This window comes from Carassius carassius, chromosome 11 (genome assembly GCF_963082965.1).
Source record: "Carassius carassius chromosome 11, fCarCar2.1, whole genome shotgun sequence".
Taxonomy (NCBI): Eukaryota; Metazoa; Chordata; class Actinopteri; order Cypriniformes; family Cyprinidae; genus Carassius; species Carassius carassius.
Window position 1 is genome coordinate 22,468,717 of NC_081765.1, and position 9,613 is coordinate 22,478,329.

The following is a 9,613-nucleotide window of genomic DNA, read 5'->3' on the forward strand; positions in this document are numbered from 1 at the left end:
ATACAGAAGAGTATACCGTATTTTATTCTGTATTTTAGTAATTGCATGCATTTTTTTTCTTCTTTTTACAAATTGCATTTTCCATTATGTTTTCCATATGTGGACACATAAATAGTCACATTATGAAATTGCAAATAAATCTTGCATTACCGTTTGCGTTTTTGCTTCGTGATCTCACCGTTTACACGCCGAATGATGCATGAGCAAACAAACAGTGCAACCTGCCTCTCCTTCTACTCTTATTAGCCTGCCTATTTGCCACCTTATATATATGTTTTTTTTCATTTAATCCGTAAGGTAGCGTGAGTCCCATGGCACCTAAGCATCGCACCATTCTCAAGTTCTCTCACTGTTTACAGCCACCAAACACTGCGATTGATGCACGTGACTTTTAATATTAAAGGGTTAGTTCACCCGAGAATGAAAATTCCTCCATCTTCTACTCACCCTCGAAGCATTCTTGGTGTATGTGACTTTCCTCTTTCAGAATAATCCAATCAAAGTTATATTAAAAATTGTCCTTGCTCTTCCAAGCCTTTCAATGGTAAATGGGTGTTTGTTGTCAACTGTTCAGAAGACGTGAAAGGAAGTGCACTCATCTGTAATAAAACGTGCCCCACATGGCTCCGGGGGGTGAATAAAGGCCCCCTGTAGCGAATCCATGCATTTTTGTAAGATAAATATCCAAATTTCAAACGTAATAAACACCTTTTTTCTCACCTCTGCTGACCGTTGGGAACCGGAAGACATGCAGGCAGAAGATGAAACGTGTGTCTTGCTCATACCTCTGGGAAATGTAGGAGCAAAGGAAACAAAGTTTCCTTACTTTAGCAAAGGAAAACCGGTCTCTTATTTCGAAATCCTCCGACGTTTTTCTTTACAAATCCACATTTTGTGCTTCTAATTCGTGACCAGCATTTTGTTTTGTTTTCTCTTCACGCTCGTCATTAACCACTCAGCAATGACGAACTACAACACCCACCTGCACATCTTCTGTCAGCAGAAGTGAGAAAAAAACAGTTTATTATGTTTGAAATCTGGATATTTATCTTACAAAAACGCATGGATTCAATACAGGGGGCCTTTATTCACCCCAGGCAGCCGTGTGAGGGATGTTTTATTTTATTTCACGTCTTCTGAACAGTTGACAACCAATACCCGCTTACCTCCACTGAAAGGCTTGGAAGAGCAAGGACAATTTTTTTTATAACTTCCATTGGATTATTCTGAAAGAAGAAAGTCACATAAACCTAGGATGCTTCGAGGGTGAGTAGAAGATGGACGAATTTTCATTCTCAGGTGACCTAACCCTTTACCACACCTTGGCTGTGGCATGTTCTGTGACAGCTGATCCTAGATCTGGAGAGGGTTCACAGATCACAATGCAAGCCGGAGAAGTCTCATACTATGGTCATCACGATCGCAGATGACAACATGCAGGATTTAACCAGTTTAATATGGAGAGACAATAAATGTAGACCTTTTTCTATGTGTTTTTGACCTACAGGTGCATCTCAATAAATTAGAATGTCGTGGGAAAGTTCAACTCAAATTGTGAAACTTGTGTATTAAATAAATTCAATGCAGACAGACTGAAGTAGTTTAAGTGTTTGGTTTTTTTAATTGTGATGATTTTGGCTCACATTTAACAAAATCCCACCATCTCAATAAATTAGAATACTTCATAAGACCAATAAAAAACATTTTTTTGTGAATAGTTGGCCTTCCGGAAAGTATGTTCATTTACTGTACATGTACTCAATGTATCAATTTGGCGTGGCATGGAGGTGATCAGTTTGTGGCACTGATCAGTTTGTGGCACTGCTGAGGTGGTATGGAAGCCCAGGTTTCTTTGACAGTGGCCTTCAGCTCATCTGCATTTTTTGGTCTTCTTGTTTCTCATTTTCTTCTTGACAAAACCCCATAAATTCTCTATGGGGTTCAGATCAGGTGAGTTTGCTGGCCAGTCAAGCACACCAACACCATGGTCATTTAACCAACTTTTGGTGCTTTTGGCAGTGTGGGCAGGTGCAAAAACCTGCTGAAAATTGAAATCAGCATCTTCAAAAAGCTGATCAGCAGAAGGAAGCATGGAGTGCTTCAAAATTTCTTGGTAAACGGATGCAGTGACTTTGGTTTTCAAAAAACACAACGGACCAAAATTGGCAGAGGATATTGCACCCCAAATCATCACAGACTGTGGAAACTTAACACTGGACTTAAAGCAACTTGGACTATGAGCTTCTCCACCCTTCCTCCAGACTCTAGGACCTTGGTTTCCAAGTTAAATACAAAACAGTCCAGTTCTTCTTCTCCTTAGCCCAGGTAAGACGCCTCTGACATTGACTGTCATTCAGCAAATTCCTTGACACATCTGTGTGTGGTGGCTCTTGATGCCTTGACCCCAGCCTCAGTCCATTCCTTGTGAAGTTCACTCAAATTCTTGAATCAATTTTGCTTGACAGTCCTCATAAGGCTGCGGTTCTCTCGGTTGGTTGTGCATCTTTTTCTTCCACAATTTTTCCTTCCACTCAACTTTCTGTTAACATGCTTGGATACAGCACTCTGTGAACAGCCAGCTTATTTGGCAATGAATGTTTGCGGCTTACCCTCCTTGTGAAGGGTGTCAGTGATTGTCTTCTGGACAACTGTCAGATCAGCAGTCTTCCCCATGATTGTGTAGCGAACCAGACTTAGAGACCATTTTGAAGGCTCAGGATGACAGACCATTTTGAAGGCTCAGGAAACCTTTGCAGGTGTTTTGAGTTGATCAGCTGATTGCTATGTCACCATATTTTAATTTGCTGAGATTGTGAATTGGTGGCTTTTTGTTAAATGTGAGCCAAAATCATCACAATTAAAAGAGCCAAAGACTTGAACTACTTCAGTCTGTGTGCATTTAATTTATTTAATACACAACTTGAGTTGAATTACTGAAATAAATGAACTTTTCCACAACAACAAGTGGCTTCTTGATACACTCGAGAAGTTCCATCACAGACTCCCAGTGAGCACCCAGGTTCATGAGGTCCTGGACTTTTCAAAAGAGATCCAAAACTTGTTGGAGAAGGGTACAATAGAACCAGTAGACCCCATGTCCAACCTGGGGAGTTACATTCAAAATATTTTCTTGTTCGGAAGAAGGTTGGAAATTTCAGGTTCATCCTGGATCTCAGGCACTTAAACAAGAACCTCAAGTGCCTTCCTTTCAGCATGTTGCGGATTATAGATGTTTGACATGCAGTCGAACCCGGAATATGGTTAACTTCAGTGGACCCGAAGGATGCATATTTTCACATCATCATCACCATCGCCTCACATCACAGAAGGTTCTTTCAGTTCACCTTTCAAGGCAGACTTAGTAGTTCAGAGTCCTTCTGTTTAGCCTGTCTCTTTCTCCCAGGGTGTTCACTCTCATCATTCAGGTGGCGCTGGAGCCACTTCAACAAGAAGGCATGCTGATATTTCCATACCTGGACGATTGGCTGTTGTGCACCAGATCATACCAACAGGCTGTTGACAACACACAATGGTTGTTGTTTCATGTAGCTACCTTGGGTCTAAGGGTTCTAAACTTTCAGAAGAGCTGCCTAACCCCAAGTCAGTCAGTGTGTTTTCTGTGGGCAGAAGGCATGTATTGCAGGGAACCGTAGCAAAGATCCAGGTTCATTACAAGCTGCCCCTCATCAGCTTCCTATGAACATTGCTTTCAACATTGGTTAATAGCCAGACACTTGTCACCAGTTCACAATCGACCCACACTGGTTCGGGTCACAACCTTGTGCTGCTTCCCTGAGACTTTGGAGAAGGGAGTTCCAATTGGGCCACCCTTAACATGCAGGGAGGTGGTAACCATGTGTAGTGGACAGCACATTCCAGGGCCCAGTTTATGGCGGGGCCCTTCTCTGACCACAATAGTGGACAAAGGTTTTCTACATTTTGATTGGATCTTGGTGGACAACATAAGTAAACTGTCCAATGCCATCAGATAAAGATGCCAGGACAATAGCCAGACACTTCTTAGAGGGCAAGAAGAAGACCTTTGGTACAAAGCTCGGGAAGGCCAGGACTTCCTATTGGTCAAAATCAGGGCTTGAAAAAAAAAAAAAAAAAAAATCAATCTGTTCACTCTGAGCAGAATCGATATTTTAACATTTCTGTTCCTGTGTTCCTCTGATATTATTACCGTTCCGAAACCGGTTCGGGGGGAAGAAATACCGGTTAATAACGTTTTTTTAAAAACAATAATCTTTGCCTATAATTTGTCTAATAATACTGTAATGCACGTCTTTTCTACAGTATATGCTGGCTTTACAGTTCTTACCACGCGCTAGCTTCTGGGTTCTTGGCAGGAGGACACCGACAGGGAGCTCGGCGGTGTTATGTCTGAAAATGTTCAGCATTGGGTCCCGTTGGACTATGTTTGGTTATGCACTGCGAGTGACAGGTTACTGTGCCTTTAAAGGTTATGGCATTGATTTACGGCAAAGGTCGTAGAATGTAAGTTTCACGTCAGTTGATAAACGGCAACATAAACAAAGCTACACGGTGTGATTATTGAGTCCTTCGCAAACACAACAATTGGCGAACGAGGATGTCTGAACTTGTCCTACCACCTCCGCCACCTTTCCTACCTGTTCCCGGTGATCCAGCTGTTCCCTGGGATCGCTGGCTGGCGTCGTTTGAGGATTATTTGCTGGCTTTAGGACACTCGGATCTAGCGGAGGCGAGGAAGTGCGCGCTTCTGCGCCATTGCCTCGGGCAGGAAGGACAGCGAATCTTCGCCACGCTTACCTTATCGGATGATAAGTACGTCACAGCCACGGCCGCCTTGAAGGCTCACTTCATGAGGGTGAGACCGTTGCCCACTATGTATCAGCATTACGTGAGCTGGCTAGACTTTGTGAGTTTGGGGCTTTGGAGGATGGACTTATAGTTGACCAGTTAATAGAGAAAACGTCATGTAACCAACTGAGGGAGAGACTTTTACTAGAGCCAGACTCCACGACACTAGCGGACGCTTTAGTAATTGGGAAGCAGTTGGAAACGGCTCTAATGGAGGCGCGCAAGTTCGGCCGCGCTGCGCACGAGCCTGTGACGTCATCACCACCATCAGTTCAGCATACAGGGACGGCAGCAGCGGCTGACAGGGTGAGTGACAGTTTGGACGTACAGAGAGTGGACAGGGGGCCCAGGGAGAGTGGGTACAAAAGCTGTACCAACTGTGGTTCCCCTAAACATGCAACCAGAGATCAGTCATGCCCTGCCCAGGGAAAACGTTGTCGTAACTGCAACAAGTTGAACCATTTTGCACGCTGCTGTCGCTCCTCTCCAGCTTGCCATGATACTGCTGCTGTTCCCATAAACACTGTACAGACCTCACAGCCTTCGTTCAAGCTCTGCACTTGCCATGTGGGCACAGCTCTCATTCCACTCCTCGTGGACACAGGCGCTAAAGTGTCAATCCTGAACAAATGTACATATGACCGCTTCTTCAGTCACGTGCCTCTGGAAGCAGCGGCTAAACCCCTGTTAGGCTACGGCCATTTTCCCATCTCTACTCTGGGTGTGGCCTGCCTTCCCGTCAGATATGATCAACAATGTGCGCCTGCCACCAAGTTCTGTATTACCCGGAAGGGAGCTAACATTATGGGCCTAGACTTGTTCCTTGCCCTGGGTTTTACTGTGAGTGATGCTAGGGGCCTGCATGTCCTGCAGGTTGCCACCTCCTGGTCTGACCGCTACCCACAACTATTCAATGGCCTGGGCCACATGACTGGATTTGTACACCAGCCCACTGTTGACCTGGCAGTCCGCCCTGTTATCCAGCCCCTACGGCGCATCCCCCTGGCTCTCCGTGACGCGGTGGAGGCCGAGCTGCATCGCCTGGTGGAGGCGGACGTTATAGAGCCCGTCGATGCCTCGCCGTGGGTGTCTAACCTGGTGATAGCCAAGAGAAAAGGGGGCGGACTGCGACTCTGTGTCGACCTCACAGACGTTAACAAAGCCATCATTCCTGATAAGTACCCCCTACCAACGGCGGAGGAGCTCACTAGCCATTTCCACGGCTCCATTGTTTTCAGTAAGATGGACTTACGTAACGGCTACCTGCAGGTTCCTCTAGCACCGGCCAGCATGGACCTTACAGCGTTTGTCACGCACGTGGGGGTTTTCAGATTTAAACGCATGGCATTTGGACTGTCATCAGCCCCGAGCTGTTTTCAGAAGATAATGTCACTCATATTGGCTGGTATCCAGGGTGTCTCCATCTACCTAGATGACGTGGTGGTGCATGCGCCCTCGACCACACTGCATGATGATCGCCTGGAGCAGGTCTTTCAGCGTTTCGAACAGCATGGGGTCACACTGAACTCTGAGAAATGCATGTTCGGTGTTGAGGAGGTCGAGTTCCTGGGTTTCAGGCTCTCAAAAGAGGGCATCGCCCCGATAATGTCACACACTGAGGCCATTCTGTCCCTACCAGACCCGCAGTCACCATCCCAGCTGTCTTCCTTCCTGGGGATGGCCGCCTACTACCTCAGATTCATGCCACACTACTCTGACTCAACGGCCCCCCTGCGCCGGCTGCTCAGGAAGGATGTTACCTGGGACTGGACCCCGGCCTGCCACGAAGCTGTGCGCATCATCAAACGGCAGCTCACGTCCCCACCCACACTGACCCATTTCAGCTTGACCGCGCCCACCATGGTCACCTGCGACGCCTCCGGGGTGGCGCTAGGCGCTGTGCTCTCCCAGACTCAAGAGGGGGTGGAACGCCCGGTGGCTTTTGCCTCACGGGCACTTACTACAGCTGAGCAGAAGTATTCAGTGGGGGAGAGGGAGGCCCTGGCCTGCCTGTGGGCATGCGAACGCTGGCATGTTTACCTATATGGGAGGCCTTTTACCATCCGCACAGACCACCAAGCGCTGACGGCACTGCTGGCGACTCAAGGCTCGGGGCACAGGCCCATGAGACTGCTAAGGTGGGCTGACAGGCTGAACCAGTATAACTTCAGTCTGGAGTTTATGCCTGGGCGGGCCAACACGGTGGCCAACCTCCTGTCTAGAGCTGTGTCGGTGACGAAAGATGCAGGCGGGGTGACATCAGACACAGAGAGCGATGAAGACTGGGTCCACATCCTGCATGGGCCTCTCAGTTCAGTAGTCACTCTGGCGGAGCTGCAGCAGGCCTCAGCTGCTGACGAGGCCCTCACAACTCTCCGTACCTACGTCCAGGACGGCTGGCCTGCCAAAGTAGATGACAGACTGCTCCCCTATTACCGCTTCCGCAACGAGCTCTCCTGCTGGGGAGCGGTGTGCCTGGCCCGTGGCAACCGTGCGGTCGTTCCTGAAATTCTCAGGCCCAGAGTGCTACACATGGCGCATGAGGGGCACCTGGGGGTGGTTAAGGTGAAGCAGCGCTGCCGTGACACAGTGTGGTGGCCCCACATAGACTCGGATGTTGAGGAGCTGGTACGTAACTGCGCTTGCTGCCTCCTGAGTGGGAAAACTGGTCAGCCTGCCACAGCCCCTCTCACCCCGACCTCTTGGCCGTCCTCACCCTGGGAACATATTCAGATCGACCTCTGTGGAGAACTCCACGGGGCACCGGCTCACGCTCGCTACCTGCTGGTTGTGCACGACCTTCATTCAAAGTGGCCAGAGGTTTTTCAGCTGAGCTCCATCACTGCTCACTCCATCATCGACCGCCTGGACAAACTGTTTGGGCGCTGGGGCCTCCCCAGGGTCATCACAACGGATAACGGGCCCCAATTTGTGTCTGGAGAGTTTATGGAGTTCCTCACGGTACGGTCCATCAAGCACATCAGGACGGCAGTGTATCACCCGGAGAGTAATGGGGGGGTGGAAAGACTGAACAAAACTCTCAAAAATGGAATCAGAGCCTGTCTGGAGGAAGGGAAAACCTTCAGCGATGCACTCAACCAAACTCTCCTGACCATCCGGGCATCCAAGCATTCCACCACGGGAGTGTCACCTGCATTGCTCATGATTGGGCGTGAACTAAAGCAACCACTGGATTGCTTGAGAGCTGAGCCAGCTCCTGCTCGTGGGAGCCCAGGGCTCCAGGAAGCCAGAGCTCAGGTAAAAGGTTCACAGGCTCGGATGAAAGAGAGGTTTGATGCCACGCACAGAGTGCAGATCCCCTCACTTTCTCCAGGGGTTTGGGTCAGGATCAAACACCTCCACCGCCAAAATAAGCTACAGTCATACTGGTCAGAACCCCTGAGGGTGACTAAGAAGTTTGGGCCGGCCACTTATAGACTGGAGAATGGGACTCGTTGGCACTCGAACCGCCTGCACAGAGTCGCAGCTCCCTCAGCACCTGCATCACCTCTGTCCACAGCAGCGGCTCTGGGTTGGCAGCCTAGGCCAAGAGCTAACCGGTTGGGGGGTAATCCACCAGCATTGCCTGATGCCTTTTCACGGCCAGCACGCCCTCAGAGAATGAGGGTCCCGCCTGTCTGGCATGGGGACTATGTGACAGGGTGATAGTGAGTGACACTGGGGAATGTGGGTTAAAAGTTATGTTACAGTTTCCAGGGGGGTGGGGGGAAAATGTTATGTCTGAAAATGTTCAGCATTGGGTCCCGTTGGACTATGTTTGGTTATGCACTGCGAGTGACAGGTTACTGTGCCTTTAAAGGTTATGGCATTGATTTACGGCAAAGGTCGTAGAATGTAAGTTTCACGTCAGTTGATAAACGGCAACATAAACAAAGCTACACGGTGTGATTATTGAGTCCTTCGCAAACACAACAGGCGGATCATAACACTTGATTTATTAAACATGAAGAGGTGAACATCAGGAATTAGCCACATCTAATTACACAGTCTGCGTCATCTCTCTCTCTCTACCTCTCACAACTCCGCGTAGACTATTCTCTGTTCTTGCGATATTACCTTTAGATCTTATTTAAAGTTATAGAACATTAATTTTAACCTTAAATTTCACTCTCTACAATAAAAGTAATATAATAATAATAAGGTACAGCGTTTTCTTTACTCAAAAAGAAAAGGAAAAAATAGAGATCTAAAAAGTGAAAGTGACAATGACATTCAGCCAAGTATGGTGACCCATACTCAGAATTTGTACTCTGCATTTAACCCATCCAAAGTGCACACACACAGCAGTGAATACACACCTGGAGCAGTGGGCAGCCATTAATGCTCCGGCACCTGAGGAACAGCTGCCTTGCTCAAGGGCACCTAAGTCGTGTTGTTGCAACCCTAGGGTTAGGAGTCACTCTCTAACCACTACGCCACGACTTCCCCATTAACATTAGTCGATAACCCGCTGTGGTTAGTCAAAGCACCATCTTTTCTAGATTTTGGCTGAATGTAGGCTACAAAAAAAAAAAAAGAAAAACCTTAAGTCGCGGCTCATGTCGCATTTTATTAGACCTATTAATTTCCGAAATAATGAAGGCTAAAATGCCTGTAGTCTAAAGCAAAATGTTTACAAACATTATAAAAACATCTATTAGTTTCTCTCCAAAACAAATGCTCTAAAGTTTAGGCTAAAGGTCAATCCAAAAACAAATTAATTTACGGTGAAGCTGATGCCTACCTCTCTCAATCGGCACGAATCCAA